The sequence below is a fragment of the Terrapene carolina genome, unplaced genomic scaffold, assembly GCF_002925995.2.
Source record: "Terrapene carolina triunguis isolate 2854851 unplaced genomic scaffold, T_m_triunguis-2.0 Scaffold89, whole genome shotgun sequence".
NCBI lineage: Eukaryota > Metazoa > Chordata > Testudines > Emydidae > Terrapene > Terrapene triunguis.
The window spans coordinates 10995436-11022134 of NW_020664440.1; positions in this window are offsets into that span (position 1 = coordinate 10995436).

Sequence of the window (26699 nt, forward strand, 5' to 3'; positions counted from 1 at the left end):
CAGTTTGGGGCTACCTGTCATATCAATATACTTGTGTCCATAGGCTGACTATGGCTAAGGGATGTCTGCACTGGAGCAGGAAGGCGTAATTTCCACTATAGACATATCCTAAGAGAGATCTCCTCTGCCTTTGTATGCTTCCCTTCAGCTATGCCCAACTCAGTATGTGAATATTTCCACCTGATATTTTCCACCCTGTAAATTGACAGCAAAAGTGGTATTGTTAACAATCAGAATTTAATTCCATAAAATAGAAGAGCTCCCATTTCTTGAGACCAGTGCTGTGAGACAGATGCTCAACTGGTGTAGCTCCATTGACTCCAGAGGAGACTCATTCTTTTGTTAGTTCACTGTCCTCCTGGTTGTCTCTGTCTTCTATAAATAAAATTAATGTATACAGTGTTTTATTACTATCGTGTTATCATAGCCCCTAGCAGCCCTAGTTTTGTAGATGATACTTTTCTTAAGCATCTATTTCCACATCCTTTGTGTTCTTCCAGAGTGTTTCAGATGCTACCACTTATCAAGTTGGCTGTTCTAAGTGCCATGAATTCTGTGCTTTCCTTGTCACCTTTGCTTCGCTATTTCCTCACTGTAGTTTATTATTTATTTGCATAAAACCAACAATATAGCAGGTATTTTACAAAGTATGAATGCAAGGTTCCTGCCCTCCATGATTTTACAACCTAGTTAGACCATATGCAAACATCAGAATGGGAAGGGAGTGATATAGGGGACATCAGATATGATCATCCGTAAGGATTCACATGGCAACTTCAGTAAAGTACAGAGGTGGAACATCCCGCAGTCGAGTTAGCAATTGTAATATTATGCATGTTGCTGCTTTAAGACCATCATAGTTTAGCACTTGTACCCTAAGGCCAGGATACAACCAACTTGTCAGCAAGCACAGTGCCATCCTAACAGATGGGTATGAGTGTGAGCAGCAAAGGGAAAAATCTGTGTTCATCAAGTGTATTTACTGAGGATGCATTCCCCACTGGGAACTTCACAGCAGCTGCCATCCTCGGCTTGCCTGCCTCTAGTTAAAGGGATATGGCACCACTAATCCAAGTTTAAAATGGATTAATTCTCAATTAAAATCTACCTTTCATGCCCATTTGATATCAGTAGCAAAAAATGACCCTGGTCAAGACGTGCAAAGGAGAACAGGTTACACTCAAATTTCTCAGCAAGAGGTAATGCCAGCAAATTCTCCCCAGATGCCAACTGCACCATGCTGACTACCTCAATTTCCGAATCATATATATTATTCTGTAGTTTTACTGTGCTTCAGGTCAAATGACAACAAGAATAAATTAGATGGAGTGTGGTATACTCTGAACAGTTTTCACTGTAACAGTATTTTAATAATCAGGAAAGTCATTCATGTATAGTAATGATAAATTGCTTTGCTATGGGGTAATATAAACTTTAACAAGTATGATGAATATTTCTGCTTGGCCAAGAAAGCTGAAGTAGTGAAAACTGTTTAAATCTGTGCGTCAGAATGAATGAATGAAAAAGCTGGACATATTCCAAAAGTAGCTTAGCGGTTTTATATAAAATCACAAAATGGTTTTATAGGTAAGTGGCTTAAAAAACACATCTGGTGAAAGGAAATGATGACAATGTTTTTGTATTCAAAGGCAACAGAGGCCAAAATTTTAAAAAGTGACGAGTGATTTGGGGGTACCTTAATTTTTGGGTGTCAAGCTTGAGATACTTTGAAGTTGCCTGATTTTGAACAATCACTCTCTGAAAATTAGGCTTCCAGTTGAGCCCCCCCCCCCCCCGCAAATTACCAGCACCCCAAATTACTATTCACTTCTGAAAATCTTGGCCAGAACAACTGAATGGATGGAAAAAGCATAACTAAAGAAAATAGACCCGAGTCCCCTCTCATTCATGCTTAAGTGAAGTAGGAATAACTCCACTGAGGTGAATGAAAGGTGTAAGTGAGAGGAGCGTTACATTCAGTTATTATGGTATTACACCCTGTAGCAGAGCAATTACCCCGCTCCTGAGAGAAAAGGCTAGGCTGATTGGGGAAGCAGCCACAGCTGGGGCCACACCCCAATCAGGCCACACCTGGCCCTGTTATAAGGGCTCAGGGAGACACATCCCTAATAAGAGGGATCAAATGTATGAGTAATAGCACTTCAAAAGTCTAGCTCAATGTTAATTGTTGAGATTGTGGCTGCATAAAGAACTATAACAAATGAAATACTTAAGGATTTCTGTTCATTAAAATATTATACATTCTTAGACTGGTTGTGCATTTGTTGTATATCCAAAATTCCCACAAGTCATGGGAGTTTTTGTGCCAAACAGGTTTTAAGACTGAGGCTACGTCCTCACTACAGGGGGGGGGTCGATTTAAGATACGCAAATTCAGCTACGCGAATAGCGTAGCTGAATTCGACGAATCGCAGCCGACTTACCCCGCTGTAAGGACGGTGGCAAAATTGACCTTCGCGGCTTCCCATCGACGGCGCTTACTCCCACCTCCGCTGGTGGAGTAAGAGCGTCGATTCGGGGATCGATTGTCGCGTCCCGACGGGACGCGATAATTCGATCCCCAAGAGGTCGATTTCTACCCGCCGATTCAGGCGGGTAGTGTAGACCTAGCCTGAGACTTGGTTCCTTACATAACTGGTGCTGGGATTAAAAGGCAGAGGGTTATTAAAAACAAGGTTTCTCATCTTAGACTTTTTTTTTTTAAATTAGGGGCCAGTGCAGTGATTTGTCTGCAGCAGACTGTACTGATATGTAGGTTAAAAACATGTTGCATCCCAAAGGAAATCTCCTTTTTATTACAGGTGCCATTGTGGTCCCCAGTGAAATTCTGCATAGAGGAGCATATTGTAGTGATATCCATGTAGGATGAGATTTTTTTCAAAGGAGCCTAATGGAGTTACCTACCCAACTCCCACTGATAGTCAATGGGGGTTGGAAACTTAACATAATGGGGTCCTGCCCCTTGACTGGGGCCTCTAGGTACCACAATAATAATAATTAATTTCCTTAGGCCCCTCTGGAAATCCCAGCTATGATTAACTGCAGAGCCATGTGACTAAAAAGTGGAATCATGTGCTCAACTGAAGAACTGTGTGTTAAATTGTAGTTTTCATGCATCTTTGACCATCTTATACATGTTCTGCCCATAATCAACCTGTGACTTCTACATTTCCAAAGCTATGAGCAGCTACTGTAGTTTTGCTTGTCTTTTTAGACAACAGCCTGCATGTTTCCCTTCTTTCCCCACCCCCCCATCTGTGATAGTCTCCTCCCAAAATTACACTGGCCCAATGCCCAGTCTGAGTTAACCCATCACTGATCTGTGATTAACGGATGAAGTCAGACATCGTCAGGGCTCAAATAATGAGACCTTTGTATTGTTGGAAAAAGGGACATTCGCAGCTTCCAAATGAGACACCTAAGACTTGTTTGTAGTGCCTGAGGTATCAGTCCTTAGTTTCCCCTGCAAACTGAGACTATTATCTCAACTCATTTTCTTGGAAAGAAAATGTCCAAAGTTGTTATATTTCTCTCCCACTAAGGCCTGTACAGCAGGATACCTAGCACTCAATTGTTATGGCCTGCCTAGTTCACTTTGCATTTTGCTCCATACGCCATCCCAACCTCTTGCTCGTGAATCCTTTATATCAAGCCTATTGGTCTGATTGAGGGGCTCAGTGGTAGAGCCCCCATTTAAGAGAGACCCATGCCTGCCTGTTCTAGCATCTTTCTCCCTCCTGTCTGCTCTCTCTTAACCTATTTGTTTCCTTTACTGTGTTTTTGTGTGAGGCTTGCTTTCCACTTTCCATTAGTATTTTCATTATTTTTCTTCCTCCCCTCTCCCACTAACTTTCATCTACCTCTCCCACCCTACCATCTTTCAGCAGGGGGCAATAGGACCTATTGAGGGATGTCATGGAAACTGGTATTGAATAGCACTCTGGCAAAAAGTATAAAACTCCACCATTTGAGATGATTACAGTGGTAAATTATAACAAGGAACATATCTAGTTCCAAATATAGCTTTGGAGAAGAGCAGCATAATTCAGTCTGTCATTAGAACAGGAAGAGCTGGAAACTTGAAATTGACTTTTGATCTTCAGACAACAGGTTTGAAATAAAATAAAATCTCAGAGCATCTCTTCTAGCTTATATGTAATATACTAGTGTGTGTGTGTACATACTATGAAGTAGGGCAGTAGCCTCTGTATTTGAGGCATTTTGTCCTATCAGGTTTTTTTAATTTAGTTTTAACATTTCTGAGGTTTAGTCAGTTGCAGTATCTTTCTCTGCCTTCTCAGCTGTGTGGAATCTGTTAATTAATGTCTGACTTTTGTAAACACTATGGACAAAAATTGCCTTCCCAGAAACAGGCACACAGCTCCCAATGGTCCACACTAATTCCTGTGTGACTTTACTGAAGTCATTGTTTTATACCAGACATTTTTAAAAAAACTCACACCAGGTTTCAATGAATAAAAATAAAATATGGCTTATGTGCCGAGGTGCACCTTGTCAATTAAATGAGGGAGTGATAAACATCGGCCATCTGTGTTGACTAGAATTTATATCTGTGTTTTGGGTACATGCTGTTAAAAGAGATTTGTAACTAAAACTGACTTATTTAGGTATATAAAGGGGCACATTCAGTGATAAGATGATATAAAAATAAAGCTGATCAGATAAAATATTGAAACCAGTGACTTATTCAGCTAATGTACATAGACACAATGAGCTTGATCTCTAGGGGTGCCAACAAAATACCTACATACACAATTTCCCAGGTGCTCTATGGGTGAGCCTAGTGGCTTGATATTATTTTTTCCCATTTCCTTGTTCCTGGGGGCTACGGACGTGAAACCCAACCCCCAGCTCACCTTAGATCAGCCTTGAGGTTGCTATGGATTGCACAAGCAGATAGTGTCAAAAAATCACTTATCTGGCTGGGATCACATAATAACATTGATCCCTGTCCTGCTCTTCTCCAAGCACTGAGATGCCTCAGCTTCCGGCCTCCATTGCTGGAATGTTCTGTACCCTGATGGGAGTGTGGTGGGTGAATCCACAGTCTCCGCCTTATGACCACTTTATGCATCTGTAACAGGGTAAAGGAGGCTTAGCAGGGGCTGAGAATCTGGCCCTTTGTGTTATTGTGAGGTCCAACTAGATGATAATGGTCCATTCTGACCGTATAATCTATTCTATATTTTTCCCTTATTAAATTCATCCCTTTAAAACTTGTTTTCATATTGCAACAAAGAACGACCTTGTTCTATGAGCTAATTTGTCACAAGTTCTGCCAGTGTTTTACTGCTGGAAACAACCCATTTGTCATATTTCTAACAATCTTTGTGTTCTTTGCTCGGTCTGTGCCAGCCCCTTTATTTACAAAAGTGCTACACAAAGTAACATCCCAATCACCATCCATTTGACCAATGTAGCTCTCGAACCCAACCTATCCCTTCCCATAGCCCCTGAAATAGCTGCACAACAGACCCTGCTTATAGGCAGGGAAGAATTAGGATTGATTTCTGCTGTCTTGGCTGCACACATGGATTCCCCTATAATTGAGAGAGATCTCACCGACAGTAGAATTAAGATGATTATCCTGAGCAAAGAAATGTTCAATTTTTTGCCATTCAGTTATCCATCCATATGAAACCTGTCCACACATAATTATTTATACTAGCATAACAACTGAGATCGGGGAACCATCATGCTAGCCACCGTTTAGCTACGTAGTATGAAACGGCCCTTGCCCAAAGAGCTTACATTCTACGTTGAAAAGACAGACAAAGGATGAGAACAGAAATAAAAATAACTTGCCTGAAGTCACACAGCAGCCCAGAGGCAAGCCTAGGAATAGAACACAGATATGCTGGCCCTTCAGGGCTGTGCTCTATCCATTGGACCGCACTGTCTCTTTAAACCAATATAACATGGACTTCTATTCCTACTTTACTCTAAAAATACCCCATGTCTATATTGTCTTTCAAGATGTTGCTTTAGGGTTATAGGTAGTGGATGAATAATGAACATTGTTTTAAAAAAATAGATACAGGTTTGCAGACTTGCTGCTCAGGAAAGGTGCTAAACAAAGCTCTTATTTCGCTGAATAATGCTGTGTCTTCAGTAATGGCGAGGTGAAATCCCACAATGCAAACGTAGATTAAAAGAAAGCTTTTTCCATCATTTATTTGAGTATTTGAAAGCTTTACAGTAAATGGAGTTTTACTGTGCTACATTTACATAAGCTTCTTATGTGAGACAATGCCATTGTTATTTTCTACATACATTCTATGTGAGGCTTTTCTCCCCCATATTTAAATTTGGATTCACTTTTGGGGATGATAAAAAGGTTCCAAATTAAGCCGTTACTATGTTAACTACAGTACCTTGTTTCAATTAGGCATTCAGGCATTATAATCTTTATTCAAAGACTATTCCTCTATTTAAATGAGTGATTATAGGAGAGAACATCTCTGCTCCCACAATAATGTGTTATCCTCCCAATATTTTCATGTAATACCCTCCAGTTTATTAGCACCAAGTTCCAGTTTTACCCCACCTAAATCCCTCAAATGTAACTCTCTGATGGAATCAAGGGCAGTCATGAATATTTCAATACAGTTGTTCCTCAGTTAAATGTTAGCTACCTTTACTGTTGTCAGCAGCACCAGAGGTGTGCAAGTTAATATGATGAACAGGTTAGAACCAGGTTATAGAAAGTAAGTCAAGAAATGTTGGGTAGTTCTCTGTGGTAATGTTTATTTTGTCAATATTCTGTCGTGCGTGCGCACACACACACACACCCCTACTATGAACATGACATTCATTTAAACTTAACACTGGTTTCTTTACCTATTTTAGTTTAATACTGATCAATAACAGGCATACACGCAAACCAGCTATAAAATCTTTAAGTAAACTGAGACTGCTGCTTAAGTCCAGGCCCTGGCTTCTGGGGCAAGCAATCCTTTTGCTGGAAAATGGAGCTTGCTTAGGTTCCCACTATCACCTTGCCCTTCTCCCCTGCTGGTTAGAAGCAGCTCATAATGGTGCACTTGTAACTCATACTAGGGGTACATCTATACTTACCCGCTGGTTCGGCGGCAAGCAATCGATCTTCTGGGATCGATTTATTGCGTCTTGTCTAGACGCGATAAATCGATCCCGGAAGTGCTCGCCGTCGACGCCGGTAATCCTGCTCCGCTAGAGGAGTAGGCGGAGTCGACGGGGGAGCCTGCCTGCCGCGTGTGGACCCGCGGTAAGTACCTTTAAGTTCGAACTAAGATACTTCGACTTCAGCTACGTTATTCACGTAGCTGAAGTTGCGTATCTTAGTTCGAACTGGGGGCTTAGTGTGGACCAGCCCTAGGAGAGAGTGTGTCTTTGTCCACCTCTATTGGCTGTTCCACATGTACTGACAACTGCTCCTAGTTCTAGCAATCGGTCCTTTAGATCAAGTATTAGTAACTCATACTACTACTAGTGGCTGGCTAGGGTTCAAATCCTGTTGTTGGCCCAAGCAGGATCAGTTATATGTTTAACCATTTTGTGCCTGTAACAGGGAACCTGTCCCTTTGTGGGTCAAGAGGCCTTGAGCCATCAAGGACTTTGCAGTTAACCCTATCTGTGTCATGATTATCTGCTTCTTAGACTGAGGAGATGGGACTAATGGGGTCCAATGATAATATGGTGAACACCTGAGCCTCATAAACAGGCTTGAGAGAACATGAATAGGAAACTGTAGAAGCAGAAGGCTGCTGCAGGGAGAGGACCTATAGGGTTCTATGGGAGATCCAGACGTACAAGCTCCCTGGAGAAGCTGCTAGAGTCTCTGCTGAGTGGAGGCAGTAGGAAACCTGCTCAGAAGAAAAGAGCCTCCAGGGAGAAAGCGTGGGAGGTAGCAGTCAGCTTAAGAGGCAACGGCTGACTCTGCGGAGCCTGGGAGTAGGGGCAAAGAGCAGGGAACTTCAGGGTGGACCAAGACCGATAAAAGAAGAGCTTTTTGTTTGGATTTTCGGTGGGACTTTCCTTACGCTGGAAGGGGACTGAACTGAAAGGGTAAGCTGAATGGAGGGCTGGGCCATGGAAAATGCAGGCTGCGGCAGAACCAGCTTAACTGACAAAAGCAGGTACTAGAGTGGAAGAATCCTGGCTTGAAGGGTTGCTCTGGTAATGAGTTCCCCCTTTTAGTGTTCCCCTTATGGCTCCCACTGGTAGATGGCTGAGGCTTGTCCCCAGTGAGCTGCTGCAGAGAACTTGAGCATCACATTGCCATCTCTCACAAAAGTATGGGGTTTCTCAGGGCTGTCCTGCTTTCACGCCCCCAACTCTCCATCCTGGTTGAAGGGGAACTTCTACATTTAGAGCTACTGGATGCAAACAGTTTGGCCCATTGGCCCCTCTGTAAATGGAGACAGAGAGGTGGACAGGCCAAACTGACTGGTGGTGAGTCCTGCTGTAGCCAGTTGAAAGGTTGGGAGATATGCATTGTAAACACGGGGAACCCTTAATACAGGAAAAAGTTTGGGCAGCTAATGTCGTCTTAGCTCCTTAGGCTGCTGCTGTGCCAGACTGAATTTCTTGTCTTGCTGAGCCTGAAGAAAAACTGAAGCAGAAATAATAAAGCCTGGAAAAAATGGTTCCCAGTAGGAGGTGTTGACTGGGGAAACTGAGGTAGGAGGTGGCGCCTAAACTTTCTGAGTGGATGTCATTTCCTTAATGGACAGCAGAGGAAACACCTATTTCCCCATTGGTTCCAGCTAAGGGCATAAATGTCCAAGTACCTCACAGTTCATACAATTCCTTAAACAAATAGACAAGTACAAAAATTGCAGTTTACATGTTAGAAAACAACAAACAAACAAAACCCCAGCCTTACCTCCGCTGTCCTCACCTTCACACAACTCTGTTTTCTCTTCCTGGCTTTTACTCTTTTCATCAGTAATCATTTGCCTCAGCTCAGTCTATTTTTATTCATCTCCTTACTCCAAGACACCAGCTGTTGAAAACTGATTTCTGCAATTAGTACAATCTTGCTCTTGCATGGTAATCTTTTCTCCAAGGTGCAGGCTGCCCTGTGAAATTGGCTTTGAACATAACTGATCCTCCAGTTCAATTCAGATTAATTTAGGACAGTGCTACTTTTCAGGAGCAAACACAAGATTACACTGCTGAAAATTATAGTCAGGTTTTCCTTCTCACATTAGAGGCAAAAAGGCAGAGGCAGACTTAAGAATATTGGATTCCACCAATCCTGCAATGAAATTCAAGCCCTGTTAATACTGTAAGGCAATAGAGTACCATCTCTTAGTCTTAGGGTTTTATATTGCTGCCCATCACTACATGTCAGACCCCAATTCACAAAAGTACCTAGACACCTAAATCCACACTTAGGCTCCACTGTGATCCACAATCCTCCCCTCCCCCCCCCAAGGCCCCCAAACTCTCTAGGCACCGAAATTCATGCAACACCTAAAGGTATGTCTATGCTGCAATAAACGCTTGGGCTTGGGATGGAACCTGGACTCTGAGAACATCCCCCTTATGGGGTTTCAGTCCAGCCTGTGCCTGTACATCTACACTGCTATTTTTAGCCCCACATCATGAGCCCATGTCAGTTGACCTGGGCTCTGAGACCTGCTGCTACAGGTCTTTTATTGCTATGTAAGCATATCCTAGGTTTTCAGGATAAAAGTTCCCTTAGTGCCTAAGTTTCTATCTCTGGGCATGTGCACTGGCTGCTTCACTCTAGATGGCCAGATTCCTACCTGCTGCCTAAGCCCCGAGTTAGGCATTTGCCTACCTATCACCTGGAGGGCCCAATCCACTAGGCATGCTCAGAGGTTCCCTACTGGATCAGGTCCCATTCTAAATCTGGCAGGAGCAGGTGATGCTGCCACCACACACCTTATAGTTCAGTGGTGATCACACTCGGCCGAGATGTGGGAGACCCAAGCTCAAGTCCACTCAGACAGAGAGGGAGAAAGGAGAGCCCTGTTCAAAACCTACCTCTCAGTAGAGTGTTCTAACTGTGAAGCTGTGGGATAGTCAGATGTGGGGCTTCCTCACTTTCTTTCCTGTTGAAGCTTTGTATAAATGCTTAGAGTGATTGGAGAAGCAGGAATTAGATGCTGGGGCTCCTACCTCGGTCCCCTAACTGCTGCACTGGACCTTGAGTCAGTCCCACAGTCTCTGGTTCAATGACTGATCTGGTCAGGCTAGCTACCTGATAGCTCAGTGGTTAGAGTAGTCTCCTAAGAACTGGAAGACCTTTGCTCAAATCCTTTCTCTCTCTCCAGCAGAGAGGGGAATTGAACTTGGCTCTCCCCTATCCCTGGGAAGTGCTCTAACCATTGGACTATAAAATGGGTGATATTGTCACCATCTCTTCCTCCTGCCAGATTTAGAATGGGACCCAATCCAGTGGGTGACCTCTGAGCATGCCTAGCAAACTGGGCCCTGTATGTGAGAGAGGCAGGCACCAAACTTATTTTCACAAGAAACGACTTAGGTGCCTTCACTGCCTGGCCCTAGGAGAGGGGTTCCCAGTTGTGGATTGCTAGCAGAGATAGGCACCTCCCTTCAGCCCACACTTAGGCACTTGTTTCATTGAGAGAAGCAGAGCTTAGCACACATCTCCCATTGGCTATCTTAGGCAGCTCCCAACCTAGCAGGATGGCTTTTGTGGATCACAATCTAAGGTGCCTCTCTCCCCCCACATTCATTGTATAGGGAACTTAGGGACCTAACTCAGGCTTCGTGGACTGGTGGCATTCCTGTGATTTTTCTAACCCCCTAAAAGTTAGGCCTTGTGACGCTGAGCCTTGCAATGCCTCAGTCCCTTTGTGGACAGGCATGGGCCAGTCACATACATTAAATAGCAATAGTGAAGCCTCTAGGGATTTTCATGGTATCCCTAGGCTTTCTAACTTTTGGAGGTCAAACCTGCTTTGGGCAGGGTTTTATTTTTTAAGATTTTATTAATTTCTTCTCTTAGGTGTGTAAGGGGATTACTCAGAGGTTAGGGATAGAAGGGGGGTGTCAGTGCTGCGAGTATCACTTTATGGTTCAAAGGCTTTTTCTAACTTTGCATTCACAGGCACCCACTAAATTACCAGCATTTTGGAGCTACCTGGATTTGCTTCTCAATCACTTAGACAGGTCACTGATGCCTGAATTAAAAGTCTAATGAACAAGAGGCTCATTTATTTGGTAGAGCCCCCAAACTGGGAACAGCTCCTAGGCCAGACTATGAACCCCTGACACGTACTGGTGAGCAGCTACTTGCACAAGTAGTCCCACCAATGTCAGTGTGGCCAAGTGGGAGGGAATGGGGCCATAAAGCACTGTGTGTCCTCTGATGAAGAGGTTCCCTCTAATCCCCTACCACTGGTCTCCCCGAACATAGTGAGTGAGGTGTGCAGATGCTGTGCTGAGGAGTATCACAGAAATGCCTATAAATAAATAAATAAATACAATAAAATAGTTGTTTTAAAAAGCCTACCTGTATATTGCTAATACATGCACATCTTATTACTTATTGGGGCACTACCTAGATATTCAAGTATTGCCAGGTAAAATAGGTATCCCTAAAGGCTAGCTGGGGAATCCAGTGGCATAAGGGTGTTTCCAGGTGGCATAAAGCTGGCATAGCCAGAACTATACCATTGGTGGTTCTGGTTGGAGGCAGGCTCATGGTTTCCTGGGGCCAGGAGAAAGCATTAGAAGCCAAGACTGCTCCAGCTTGTGCCCTTAGGATTGGGAGCACATGGTAGAAATATGGTAGAACACCGTCTGTGTGTGTGGTCCCCAGAGCTCAGACACACTTGAGGATCCAGCCCTGAAAGATTTTTATCCACCATAGCTCTCCAGGGCCCGGTGTGAGTTGACATCACTCTCTCAGACCAATTCATCATGGAGAAGTGTTCACATAACAAAACCACCCTCAGAGCTGACACTAATTGTCACACTGATTAGCAGTTTCTGCAGAGAGGCTGAGGATTTAATTGGTCTGGAGGATGAACTACAGGCACTCTCATTTCACTAACATACTGTGTGGCTCATTAGCAGGATGGTGCTGGACAGCTCACCCTGCCTCTGCTGTGCTATGGCATGATAGTGGACTCCAGTGCCCTCAAAACAGACTTATCAGGCTGTGGTCACTGGAGGGTGGCTACACCAGCCACCCTCTGGATGCCCAGCCTCACCCTCCACCCATTACCCATTGTGCTTCTGATTCTCACCTCCCTTTCTTTGCTTCCTTTCTGCTCTACCTCTTTCCTCAGTCTCCCTCCCCCCTTAATCACTCCTCTATCTTACTGTAGTGAGCCCTCCCTTTCTTGCAGCCTGAGTGCATCCCCATTACAGAAGACAGCCAAGAAACTCCCACTAAAGGTACATTTTTTTTGTAACACAAACAATATGTGAAAAACCAATATATTTTAAAAAGACCTGGAGCTACTCTGTCATGTGCCTTCACTACCTTGATCCCTTTGTATGTTCTCTCTCTTTCCCCCACTCTTTGTATGATATTTGTCTTCTTAGAGTATATACAGTGTAGTTGTAGCCGTGGTGGTCCCAGGATATTAGAGAGACAAGGTCGGCGAGGTAACATCTTTTATTGGACCAACTTCTGTTGGTGTGAGAGACAAGCTCTAGATTATAAACTCTTTGGGGTAAGGGCTGTGTTTTCCTAAACTCCTGTACAGTGCCTAGAACAGTGGTCCCCAAACTCTGCCTCCAGGAAGGCCCAAAGAAATGTCTGGGGTGGGGGGCATAGCAGGGGAAGGGCAGGGAGGGAGCACTACCCAGCCCCGTTTTGCTCCCAGCTCTGCTCCAGGCCCACTCCTGGCCCCCGTCTTCAGCCCTTGTCCCTCTTCTCCAGCCCTACTCCTAGGCCTCAGGCTGCAGCCATGGCTTGGCGCTCGGCCAGGGCTTGGCGCTCGGCCCCCGCACACGGCCCCCGTCTCCGGCCATGACCCCCGACCCGGTCTCTGATGGCGGTCCCGCTCCTGGCCCTCTGGCCACAGCCCCGCTCCTGGCCACAGCTCTGGCTCCATCCTCAGCTCCACTCCTGGCCGGTCATGACTCTGCTCCTGGCTGGGGCGGGGCGGGGGTATGGTCCCATTCCATTACTGGTAATGGGGGGCATGAGAGGAAAAGTTTGGGCACCACTTGCCTAGAATAACAGAGCCCTAATGGTCACTGAGGCCTATGGTCATTACTGCAATATAACTGATAATAATAATAACGAACTAATAATTTTCTGTGTCAAATGAAATCATGTAAATTGGCACTTGAAAAATTGGGTTTGTTCTTGGGCAAATTTAAAGGGCTATTTTTTCCCCTCTTGAAACAAAAGATATGTGTTCATTTAAGCTGCAAACAACCTGATTCCGATCACACTTGTCCCAGTTTTACAGAGGTGTAACGTCAGTGGAGTTATTCCTGATTTACACCAATACATGTGACAGAGAATCAGGCACAGTCCCCGCCTTTCTTTTCCGGATTGACTTTGCCCTTTTAGGGATCTGCAGTTCCTGGAGGAGGAGAGAATTTTACGCACTTCAGGTGAAAAGGGCTTTGCTAATTAAGGACCATTATTCATCATCACTCCTACATGAGATAAAGAAGGTGCTAGTACAACAATTCATCTTATTCACTACCTAGGTCACAATCCAAGCTACTAAACTCATCAGAATAAACCACCCATAATCATTCCTTATCCATTTCATCACAATTCAAGCCATATTTTGCTCTCACTTGCCTTTTAGTAGCATGCACTCTGAATGCACTTCATGAATTTCTCTGTTGCATTCCAGAACTTATCACAATGGCTTGCATACATCTCAGCTGAGGAGCAGGTTTGTCAATCCAGACAGTTACTGGAAATGTATGGCTTTTCATATTTCTTCTGTGTAACCTTGTCTTCTTCTGCACAGCAGAGGTACTACTTTCCTGGGGACATTAAGGGTAACATTCTCTTGGGGATGGCAGGTTGACCTACAATTGGGATACAGATTAACAGCACATTCCCAGATCTGAATACTTTCTGCAAACCAATATAATGGAGAATATATACTATTATTTAATCTGTATCAATATTGTAAAATTCATGGCTGCTGTACTGAAATAATGTACACTGCAAAGATATTTTAAGGAGACAGCACCTGATATTTATAATATAGTCATTCTATTTCTCTTATTAGACTGTGTAAATGGATAGTACTTTACTCATCATTACAGATGCTCACAAGAGCCTTCTGACATGTTCAACCTGAAATACAAAAATATTCAAAATCAGCCTTGTTTTGACCATTCATGGACCAATAGTGGTTCATCATTAGAATTTCTGTGTGTCCAGAAAGTGTCCGTTGATGCTTTTTGTAAACTCATTGCTCTATCTTGTTATCCGCAAACATTTTGAGGCTCCAGTTTACTGGTGATTTTAAGTTCAAAGGATGTTCACTGGTGAAAAAACACACAGGTCCAATCAGATGGCATTTTTCCATGTGGTTATTAGTCCACTTCTCATCCCTAGGGTATTCCATACAAACTTGTATGAACCAGTGAGACTGTTCATAACTCCGTTTCTTGCTTAGAGGTTTCCAGTGAAAACTTTTTGAACTTCGGGAAATTGTGGGAAACTGTTCTAACACACACAATTTTCTCACCCATTTCTCATTTGAAATCAGAAGCATTGAGACATCTTTCATACTCATTATCAACTACTCAAATGTGTATGGTACACTGTTCTCACTGCTATATATATATATATACACATTCTATCTAGAATACAAGTATGGTACAAAACTTTTTTCTAACTCATAAAGCTTAAAACAAAATTATTTTAATAATCAACAATAATACTAATCTGTAAATCAAATTTGAATATAATTATTCAGTTATGTATAATCTTGATTTGTATGTAAATGAAATAAAACATTCAACCAACACATCCATACAAACACAAACACACACACACTGATTGTATTATTAGATACATATTAACTAGGATCTATTTCACCAAAACTAAAGTAAAATGAAATGTAAAAAAAACCCACTTGATTCTTTGGGTTGCTTGGATGAACGCCAGAGATGTTTGTGGACAGTTCCTGGTTTAGATCAAGTTGATGAGGATGGCACTGCAATTTGTAAATCTAGTCCCTTAATGAATACATTAGTGACATCAGCAGATCGAATAGCATTAAAAGACTGAAATATAGGGCCAGATGTTAGCCAAAGCATTGATCTTGCACTGACTTCAGTGCAGTTTTGTGCAGTCAGAGGGGTCCATCAGGATGCATCAGTTGCAGGGTCATGGCCCATCCTTGCATCTGCGGGGAACCCCATTACTCTGATGCACACTGGCAGATTAATTTGCAGTTGATAGGGAGTCAGAATACAAGGGCTATCTTCAGAGACTGTTCAGGTTGATACCTGTGTCTGGTTTAGCTTAGAAATGGAAGTGCTACTCCACCTGTAGTTACCCAAACTTTAACAAGGACACAAACTCAAACCAGCTGCAATTTTATATACTGTAATCTCTCTCTGTCTCTCCATCCCTCCCTGCTTCCCCCTTGGATAAACAGGTTATCTTGTGGAGAATGCTTTTTTAATGACTTGTACCTGTTTCTGTATGACTTTGGTCTTACTACAATTGCTGCATTTAACATCCCTGTCTCTGAATTTTCACTTGGATCCAATCTCTTGGGAACCAGGGTTGAAAACAAAGTCATCCATCTTCAACAAATATACAAGATTACATCTACTGACTGCAGCAAGGAGAGAAACTGTGATGCTTTCTGCAAAATGGGAGGACAATATAACCACCGAACCCTGCAGGAGGTTTATTTATTCTGGAAAGGGTTGTGATCATGTGGGCGAAAACAAAATACTTAATGAGTCTGTATTTTATCTGTGGTCTGAAAATATTCTAACTGGCACATATTAAAACCAAAGCTCTGACATATTTAAACACATTGTGGCAAGGGAATCATATAACACTAGCAAAAGATGTTTATTCCAAGAAACATAAAAGGAATAAAAAATGGTAAGGGTAACCATGCAGCTCTATACATGAGAAAGAGTATATCCCATCTATAGACAATTCCTTTTAGGAAAGGTCCCTATTTTCTGTTGGTGCTCACTGTCATCAGAGCAGAGTTATGGCTTTCTTGCATTCCTGTCTAGAGTTTGAATGTTGGCATGGGAATTCCTTTCTTTATTGGTGATACGATGGATGTGTGCAATTCATCAAGTGTGGAACATATGCTAGGCTGTGTTCACAGACCTTTTAAGAGGTTGGTTTTGTCAGCAATCACCATGAATACCTCGCAGAGGAACTTGCAGCCGAAAGTAGCTGTACTATTTTTTTTTTTTTTCCATTACATCTCTATTCATTTGTTGTTTTTAATACATTTAGTTCATAAATGAAGCAAGACATTTTAAAAGTATACAGTCCAGTGTACCATTCAGTATAGTAATCTATTTTATAAAAGCATGGTCAGGGTAATACAGATGAGCACAGCAAGGAAGCAGATCACAGAAGGATTGAGAGAGCAATTGCAATGACATTAGAAAAGCTGTTGGAAAAGTCTATAGGGCAAATCCTCAGTTGGTGTAAATTATTATAGCTACATTGACTTTGAGGAGAACTCATTGGAGCTATGATCATTTAGACCGGCTGAGTATCTGCCCCATAGCTTTAAAGCACTATGGAATATAGCTCAGCCATGACAGCCCAGAGAGCATTGTCAAACCCAACACCAAAGAAAAACATCTCATCCAACTCGTCTGCATTTCCAAGAAATACTTCGGACCTACATCTTCTTAATACTGGTCATTGCACTATAGCCACTATCACTGCCACAGGAATCTGCTTTGTTTGCAGATTCATAGATTATAAGGGCAGAAGGGATCTTTGTGATCATCTAGTCTGACTTCCTGCGTAACACAGGCCATAGGACTTTTTAAAAATTGATTCCTGTCTGAGCTAGAAATATTGCCAATCTTAATTTAAAAATTGCCAGTGATGGAAAATCACCTTGGTAAATTGTTCCAGTGGTTAATTACCCTCACTCTTAAAAATGTGCACCTTATTTCTAGCCTAAATATATCTTACTTCAAATTTGAGCCAGTGGACCTTGTTATATCTTTGTTCGACTGAAGAACCCTTTTATTACAAAAATTCTGTTCCCCATATAGGTATTTACAGATTGTGATCAAATAACCCTTTACCCCAGTGTTTATCAAACGGTGGGTTCTGACCCACCAGTGGGCCATGAGAAGTGTCTAGGTGGTTCTCCCCATGTCACTCCTTGTCCCGTGCATGCCCCAGAAGCATCGTCCCTGCACTGTCAATTCTGCTGGTCTGGTGCAGCAAGCAGTGGCATGGGGAGTGGGATCCGGGCAGCAATACCACAGAGGAAGCAGATGGAACTAGTGAGCAAACAGCAGCCTGGTAGTGATTATGGTCCGGTGGTAGGGTGAGAAGGCTGTGGCCACAGGAGGGGGCAGGGCTGTGAGAGCAAAAGCGAGGGGGCTAGGGGAAGCCAAGTAAAGTGTTTGGGAGCTGGGTTTGGGGACAGTTGAGGAGGAGAGTAGGGAGCTGAGAGTAGCAAAGCTTTTGATACGGTCTCCCACGGTATTCTTGCCAGCAAGTTAAAGAACTATGGATTGGATGAATGGACTATGAGATGGATAGAAAACTGGCTAGCTCATCAGGCTAAATGGGTAGTGATCAACGGCTTGATGTCTCTCCCGGGGCTGGTTTTTGTTCAACATCTTCATTAATGATCTGGATGATGGGATGAATTGCACCCTCAGCAAGTTTGTGGATGACACTATGTTGGGTGGAGAGGTAGATACGCTGGAGGGTAGGGATAGGGTCCAGAGTGACCTAGACAAATTGGAGGATTGGGCCAAAAGAAATCTGATGAGGTTCAACAAAGGCAAGTGTGGTGTCCTGCACTTAGGATGGAAGAATCCCATGCACTGCTACAGGCTGGGGACCGAATGGCTAAGCGACAGTTCTGCAGAAAGGGAGCCCGGGATTACAGTAGACGAAAAGCTGGATATGAGTCAGCAGTGTGCCCCTGTTTCCAAGAAGTTTAATAGCATTTTGGGCTGCATTAGTAGGAGCATTGCCAGCAGATCGAGGGAAGTGATTATTCCCCTCTATTCAGCACTTGTGGGGCCACATCTGGAGTATTGCGTCCAGTTTTGGGCCGCCCACTACAGAAAGGATGTGAACAACTTGGAGAGAGTCCAGCGGAGGGCAATGAAAATTATTAGAGAGCTGGGGCACGTGACTTATGAGGAGAGGCTGAGGGAACTGGGCTTATTTAGTCTGCAGAAGAGAAGAGTGAGGGGGGATTTGATAGCAGCCTTCAACTACGGAAGCGGGGTTCCAAAGAGGATGAGCTCGGCTGTTCTCAGTGGTGCCAGATGGCAGAACAAGGAGCCATGGTCTCAAGTTGCAGTGGGGAACGTCTAGGTTCGATATTTGGAAAAACTATCTCACTAGGAGGGTGGTGAAGCACTGGAATGAGTTACCTAGGGAGGTGGTGGAATCTCCATCCTTAAGAGGTTTTTAAGGCCCGGCTTGACAAAGCCCTGGCTGGGATGATTTAGTTGGGGTTTATCCTGCTTTGAGCAGGGGGTTGGACTAGATGACCTCGTGAGGCCTCTTCCAATCCTAATCTTCTATGATTCTAATACAAAATCAATATTGCTGTTGCATATTTACAAGATTTAAAAAAAAATCAGTTTATATATCTCTGTTTCCCTAAGTAGACTGAGCTCTTTGAGTCTTTCAGTATAAGGCATATGTTCCGATCCTTTGTGTTTCTCATTTTTATGTGTTTTCTCTGAACCCGCTTCAATTTTTTAAACATCCTTCTTGAACTGTGGACACCAGAACCAGACACAGTATTCCGGCAACAGCCGCATCTGTGCCAAATACAGAGGTAATATACCTCTCTAGTCCTACTAGAAAGTCCCCTGTTTATACATCCAAGGACTTCACAAGTCCCTTTGTCTGCAATTTTGCACTGAGAGCCCATGTTCAGCTGATTACTCATAATGACCCCAAGTCTTTTTCAGAGTTATTGCTTCCTAGGTTAGAATCCCCTATTCTGTAAGTATGGCCAACATTCTTTATTCTGAGGTGTATGGTTTTACATTTGGCTGTATTGGCATGCATATTGCTTGTTTGCACACAGTTAACCAAACAATCCAGATTGCCCTGGATTAGCGACCCGTCCTCTCAATTATGTACCACTTTTCCAATCTTTGTGTCATCTGCTGTAATGATTTTATGTTTTCACCAGATTATTGATAGAAATGTTAAATAACTTATGGCCGCAAACCAATTTCTGTGGGACCCCACTAAAAATTGCTGAGTGGCAGATTCAGAAACTGTATCGGGACTAACAGATGTAATTTCCGGTTTAGGCACATCATTTGGCAGGTTGTTTTCAGCCTCTCCAGTATTTGCTATATTTTGTTAATTTAGCTTTAAGGGGTTTCTCTGGGCTCCAATAATATCAATTTAGAGTTGCATTTTTGGTAAAATCTCCTGGGTAAAGAACTGGAAATATATATTCATAGTTCTTCTTCCTATTTCTCTGGAGTCTAAAGTTCAAAGGGCTCTGAAAAGAGCTAAGCCATTTATATGTGTTCTTTGCTACATGAGAATTGCCAATATATTTTTTTAAAGTAATACTTTATTGGAAAGCAAGTTACTGTGCACTATTGATTTCCTGCTTGTGTTAATAACCTTGCATGAGTGTTGATACATTTGGACTGCATGACAAAGACATTTCATAATTATTATGTAGATTTTGAAGGCTGCCGGTTTCCTGAAGATCATTAGGTATTTTTTTTCTATATCTTTATCTACCCAGTAGTCTTTGTAAGTGATCTGAAATTTAATTGGAAAGTGTGAATTGTTCCAGCTAGTAGCTAACAGCAAGTTGTCTAGACTGAATTTAGCTATGTTCTTGACATCCTGGATATGGAGGTCAGGGAAAGTAGACATGTGAATGCAAGAAGAGCTCCAAATGGTTCAGTCAACATCCTATCTATTCTTATCCAAACTGGGATATAGCTACTTTTTAAAAAATCAAGCCACTTTGTGAGAGGGTAGGTGCAGAAAGCTAAATGGTACAGATGATCACATTTGTCCAGACAGCTATGGTTTATTTTATTTTTTTATTTTATTTTCTTCTTCACATCTTATGAGCTCAGTGAGGTTGTTTCATTTCCTATAGAAAAAACAATAATGATCTTGATCAGTTGTCTGTAATGCTTAGCAGGGGTCTTCACTGGTAATAATTCTAGGTTATATGTTCCTTTTTTACAGTTGTGACCCTACTCAGTATTGACAGTGATAGCTGAAACCATCTTTGCATATTGGTTTTGTATTATGATGTGATCCAAATTCAAGCAATTCTGAGTGGAACGTTGTGCCAACACCTTTTCTCCCAAATATATTATTGCTTTGCGTATATAGAAGGGTAGACATGAGTATTGTACGGTATAAGTTTGGCTTTTGGATGTATCTGTTCAGTATGAATTATTCCAATTTAGAAGGAATCCCAAATATAGAGGAAAATGGATCATTTGTATCCAGTAAAAGTGAAATTAAAGAGCCTGGATTATTTGGTAGAAGGAAAATATCTTTTCAGAGACTGATCTTAAATTATGTTTATTGACGGAGATGCCTTTAATTTTTGGCCGCTGTCTTATTCACAAGGGTGATATCATAATACCAGTCATTAAGACTGAGGCAAATGGGGAAAGTTTTCTACGCATGTTAAGAAGACTGGACTGAATCCAAATTTTCTTAGCACTTAAATTGAATAATATTGTTTGATCCTGTCAAAGGCCTCATCAGCATCAAGAAACAAAGCTATAGCTAGAGGCTGGGATTTTCAAAGGGCCTAAAGGAAAAAAGCACCCAAATCCTTGAAATTCAATTGGATTGAAAGCCTAATCCCCTTGGGCCCCTGTGAATATCTCAGCCAGAATTCCTAACCATTGTACCTGGTCCATTAAATATTTTTCATGTGTTGCCCTTTGGTAGCCTTTGTTTTACAACCCCCACCTGGAAACCACATATAAGTATAGGGGTAACCTCAATAAGTTTTGTCCCTTATAATTTGTCTGGTGTCTAACCTTCCAAGTTCAGGAGGAAGATGTGTTGTAAATCTCCATAGCTCTCCCCTTTTTATCTTTCTTATAAGTAAGATCAATGCCATACTCATGTCATGAGACAGGATTCCTTTTCGATAAATGTCCTTGATCACTTTTTTTAGGATTAGTACCAGCTGTGCTTGGAATGTTTTAGCAAAGACAGCTCCAAAGGCACTTTCACTTGGAACTTTTCCTGTACTGTGCTCCAGTACAGCATTCTCAGTCTCGTGGAATGGTTTAAACCTGTCCAGCAGATGCATCTGATCTTCTTGAGACAGCGTGTTGACCTCAAGTTTATTCAGGAGGTTCAAACCTCCATATAACTCAGTTTGTAAGTGCTATTAATTAAATGGTTAAAAATGGTAAGAAATTGATGGATGTTTTAACTATCATGGTTTGAAAACTATTACTCACTGGGAAGGCCAGGTAATAATCAGTGTTTTAGTATTTCTGTTCTCTTTTTGCAAATGGGAGCACTAATTATAGACTGTAGCCAAACCACCTGAAGTTGTCTGTTTTCACCCACATCATTTGGCTGGATCATTACTTGTAAGGAAGATCCTTACAAGGGAAGTGATGTTGAAGGTATAATAGTTGCCCTAATGCCCCAATATGATGCTGCCTTGGATAAGACTTTTAAACAAGGTTCTGACTTCATATGGTTATGACATATCCAAGGGCACTTTTCCACAAGATTAAGAGCTCTTGTGCCTTAATCCACATCTGGGAATCTAGCTATCTTCTGACTATGTAAAATTCCCTGGTAGTGTTGGTTAGATAAAAGAAAAAAGAGAGAAAATGAAGAACTCCTTACCTAGAGTCATGTGGTACTGTTACTGTTTTCACCTGAGAGGTGGCTGCACTTCTGTGGTGGTTGAAGAAGCAGTGTTACATTTTTGCTCCACTGCATACAGTTTATAAAGCTCTTAGGAACCTATTATGATGAAAGATATTATTTTAATGTAAGATCATTCTGCAAGTTTCATAACGGAACACCTCTGTTCAGAACTCCGCCTCTTATCTTTATTGTACAGGAATTGTATTTTAACTTTCAAGTACATTTTCCCTACATCCGGGTTGTGCTTTTTTTTAAAAAAAGAGTTGAATTCATCTAGGGCCAGATCCAGTTCCTATTACTGTTAATGGAGTTTTTCCATTTACTTCATTGTAAGTTGGATCAGGCCTCCTGAAAATGCCATATGATATTAATAATAATTGTTAATCTTAGGGCTTTATCAAATCTTGCATCATCTGATAAAGTGTTTAAGATATAACAGTCAGATGTATGCTTTTGAAATAAGCAACATTTCTCAACAGGAATCTTACAGGTACAAAATATTATTCAATAGTATTTACCAATTTATATTTATTATTCTCCATGCTGCCATATTATGAAACCCTGAAATATTAGCCTCAATGTTCTTTTGAGGTTTCACAATAGGATAGTAGACTAATTCATCTTGGCTGTTTCTACCATATTAGTAGTAGTAACATTATTTTACATTTTAAATTGCATTTTAAGTGTTATATTTTAAGCCCTGTAGCTTTATTTATTATGCTTTGCTTTCAGATGCTAATTTTGGATATTTTGCATTCTAACCAGCAAGGAGTGAGTGAACTATAATTTTAATTATCTGTTCTCAGCCATGTAATGATAGTAAAATTTGGATCTGAAAGGAGTGTTCTCAGACTGATCTAACTGGCCTGATCACTATGAAAAAGTGCTGTACTTAATTGGCCTTCTGAACTAGAATCTTACTATCAAACAATATGAAATGCCAATATTATGCTAAAATGCTGTATCTAGCACTATATTTATGCAAATGCATCGCATTAGCAAAATATCAGTTTAGTGTTCTGATTTCAAGATGACAGTATTACTTGGCCATCACATTACAGGTTTTGTATTATATTGGTAGTATTGGATACAGTATTGGGGTAATTCTGGTTTTTTACATTTCAGAAAAAAATCTGCCTGATTCCTCTGAAGTTATAAAATGGCAACAGAGACTTTTTCAGATTGTATGTGTGTGTTTTCAACTTGTGTTATTCCATAATGGCTTTTCTTTATAAAGTGAACTTGGCCCATTCAGAGACATATGAATAGGCACACTCTGTTCTGGCACACGGTTGCCAGGAATCTGTATTTCCATTTCAGACCCTTGGTTCTGTAGTTCCATGCTAAAAGCTGGCATACACCAACTAGATAACTGGGCAATGCACCAAAAGGAGAAGGAGTCTAGGATGGAGGGACTAACTACATTGAGGCAGCAAGTCTACCCTTTCAACACATGCATGTACTTGGAACTCATACTGTGGAGTTACTGTACCGTACAATTTTGTATTGAAGTGTTTTGTTGGGAATGTCACTATTACTCAGTACAAACCTCTCCCCTCTGCCCCCCAGAATGTTAAAGGTCTCACTTAACCCCCCTCAAAAGCAAGTAATGTAAAGTACTATACATTACAACCAGAGACTTTTGTATTAATGCAGAGAAGAGCCTTACAGACAATTCTAGTGCCATGACCAAGTTCTCTGAGAAAATGAATTTTACTTGAGATATATGTCTTCTAATTAAGCGGATACCATCAGCTTAAAAGTCACACTTCTTTCTTCCTGCTATTGTTACAAGTGACACCTAGAATCACTATAACTGGAAGAGATGACAAAAACAAATATTTGTTTCTTTTTCATAAATAACTTCATGCATTGTGCAATTCTTTATGCAATTTCATGTAGCCAATTTCACTGTGTCCTTTATATAATCAGTTAATTAACCTTTGCCTCTATTATTTGTGTGGGTTTTTCATAAGAGATGAAACATTTTTAAAACTAGGAAAATGTGACTGTAAAATCACAAAAAAATTGCAACTGGACTCAAGTAGGTGTAGTATCACCTGAAACTATTTTTAACTCATTTTAAAATTGACTGGATTCAAGTTGATGTTGTCCCTATCAGTAAAAATACAATTTTTTGAATCAAAGTCAATAGCAGGACTAGAACTTAAGTTCTTAGCTTCCCTGAAGGAGCACCAGATTTTTCAGACAGATCAGACCATTGGTCTATCTACAGTAGCAAAACCCTCTTGTTATGCACCTAGTCAATTGTTCAATCTTGTACTCAGTGGTTTAAAAAAAAAATCCTTCATGACCCCCTCAAGTAATCAATTTATGCCCTGAAGCATGAGATTTGATTACCCTCGTTATTGTCTTACCTTGCATGGCTACAAATGTTATTAGCAGTCATAAAATTATCCGGCCTTTAGAAAAACACCATAGTTTTAAAAAGCCACAGCGTTTGACTTAATGACCTCCGAAGACTGAATTCCAAGGGTTGATTGTAAATGTGTAAAATGGCATGTCCTTCTATTTGTTTTAAATTTGCTGCCCTTTAATCTCATTGACTTTCCCCTTGTTCTTATGATGAAGCAGGGAGTAAGCAGTTTTCATTATGCCCTACTGTAACTTTCACTATGCCAATCAAGACCCTTATAACTTTCTGCCTTTCAAAGATAAAGGTGAGTGCTTTATATTAGTACACATATTTATTTTTAAAAGGAACTCATAAGATGTGCACCAGTCATCACCTTGTCCTCTTTGCTCTGTGTTGTACCTCTTTCCCTGTTCCTTCATCTGTGCTTTTCATTTTAAGATTAAAAGCTCTTAGGGACTGGGGACGTGTCTTCATATGTATTTACAGACTTCCTAGAAGATTTTGAGTGCTTCTGTAATATTTTTAATAAGAGCAATAATAATCATTTGAATTGGTATAATGGCTACAATTGAACTGCACTTCATTGGTTACTCTGAAAATTCTGTAATTCATGCGATACTCTGAAATGCTGGGCTGAAATACAATTGCCAGAAAAAAAAGTCATTCTCATAAAACGTTTGTAGGCATGATGTTACTTAAGCCAGCCGATAAACTTCTCCATCACCACTATGTGTTTCTCAGAAATGTTGCTTTGGGGAGTATTACTTCTAGGAATTACATCAAATTGTGGCTATGTTATCAGTAACAAAATGCATTCAGCTGTTGGTGTTCCTACCTACTCAGACACCTAAATGTTTCTGAGATTGTTTGCACTCAGAAATACATAATCTTTCTTAACAACTATACATGACAGTTGTGCATGTATTGACAATTATGGGCAGAAGGATTCTTCCTCCAAAGAAGACATTATCCAGCTGTTCTTTTGTCTCAAGTACAGAGCACTCACACTGGGAGCTTGAAGATCCAGGTTCTAACCTCTGACCCTCCTATATGACTTTGAAAATGGCCTTTTTGAATGATAACTTATTACATGAAAGTAATAGCTATTTTTTTAAAATAAAGTCAGATATAACTCGACCCTCTAGAGCTCCAGATTTCTTTGGCGAAACCTTAAGCTAAATTACCCAACCTTTTATTCTGGCATTTGATTTGGGAAGATAATACATATTTAATGTGTACTGTATTTTTAAAATGCAATCAATGGGCAAAAATTCAGCACCTGTGAAAATCAAGCCATTTTTATGTAGGTGTTTAATATGAATGTAAGAGCCTATATTTAGGCACCTGGGTTTGACAGATTTGGCCAGTGTTCCTATCTGTGTGTCTCTAGCCAAATGGATAATATTTTGAAGCACATCTTTTATTTTCAGGCAAGCAATTCAGGGAGAGAGGAACCATCTGTTTAGAAGTACCCATGTTACTGAACTGTCTTTGTGTTCCTCATGTGTCTTTGTTTTGCTCCCATATTAAGAATGATTTGAGTGCATGTAACACTTGTTCATTTTCATTATCTGCTGAAGTCTGAAGCATGATGGAATACATCTATTTAAACCACATCTAAGAGCAACTGTGGCCTCCAGATAGAAAAGTTTTTCACTAGTGTCTTATCTTAGTATTAATAACAACATATTTTGCATTATAATTGTAAGCCAATTATTAAGTTGCTGAAGTATTCTTGATTGTTTTACATCTATCTATCTATCTGTTTTTTTCTCTACAGGCAAGGGAAACATAGGCTGAAACCCAGAAAAATTAGCAGAGGAGTCAGTCTTCTCAGTGAAACTGTGAGTTAACACAGCAAAGCTGGGGCTAGATTAACCAGCCATGCAGATGAAGCTCTCAGAAGTCAGAGAATCAACCCATTCCTGGCTTCTGCTGTGTATATGAGGAAATGGCTAATAATGGGTACAATCTGCTATTTGACTCCAATGCTGATACTGGGCCATGTGGATTCACAGTGCATTCATCCTTCAGGGCCCTAACACTGATAGGAGATTGCTTTACTAATATCTCCATCAGAGGGAGGGATAGCTCAGTGGTTTGAGCATTGGCCTGCTAAACCCAGGGTTGTGAGTTCAATCCTTGAGGGGGCCGTTTAGGGATATGGGGCAAAAATCTAATTGGGGATTGGTCCTGCTTTGAGCAGCAGGTGGGACTAGATGATCTCCTGAGGTCCCTTCCAACCCTGATATTCTA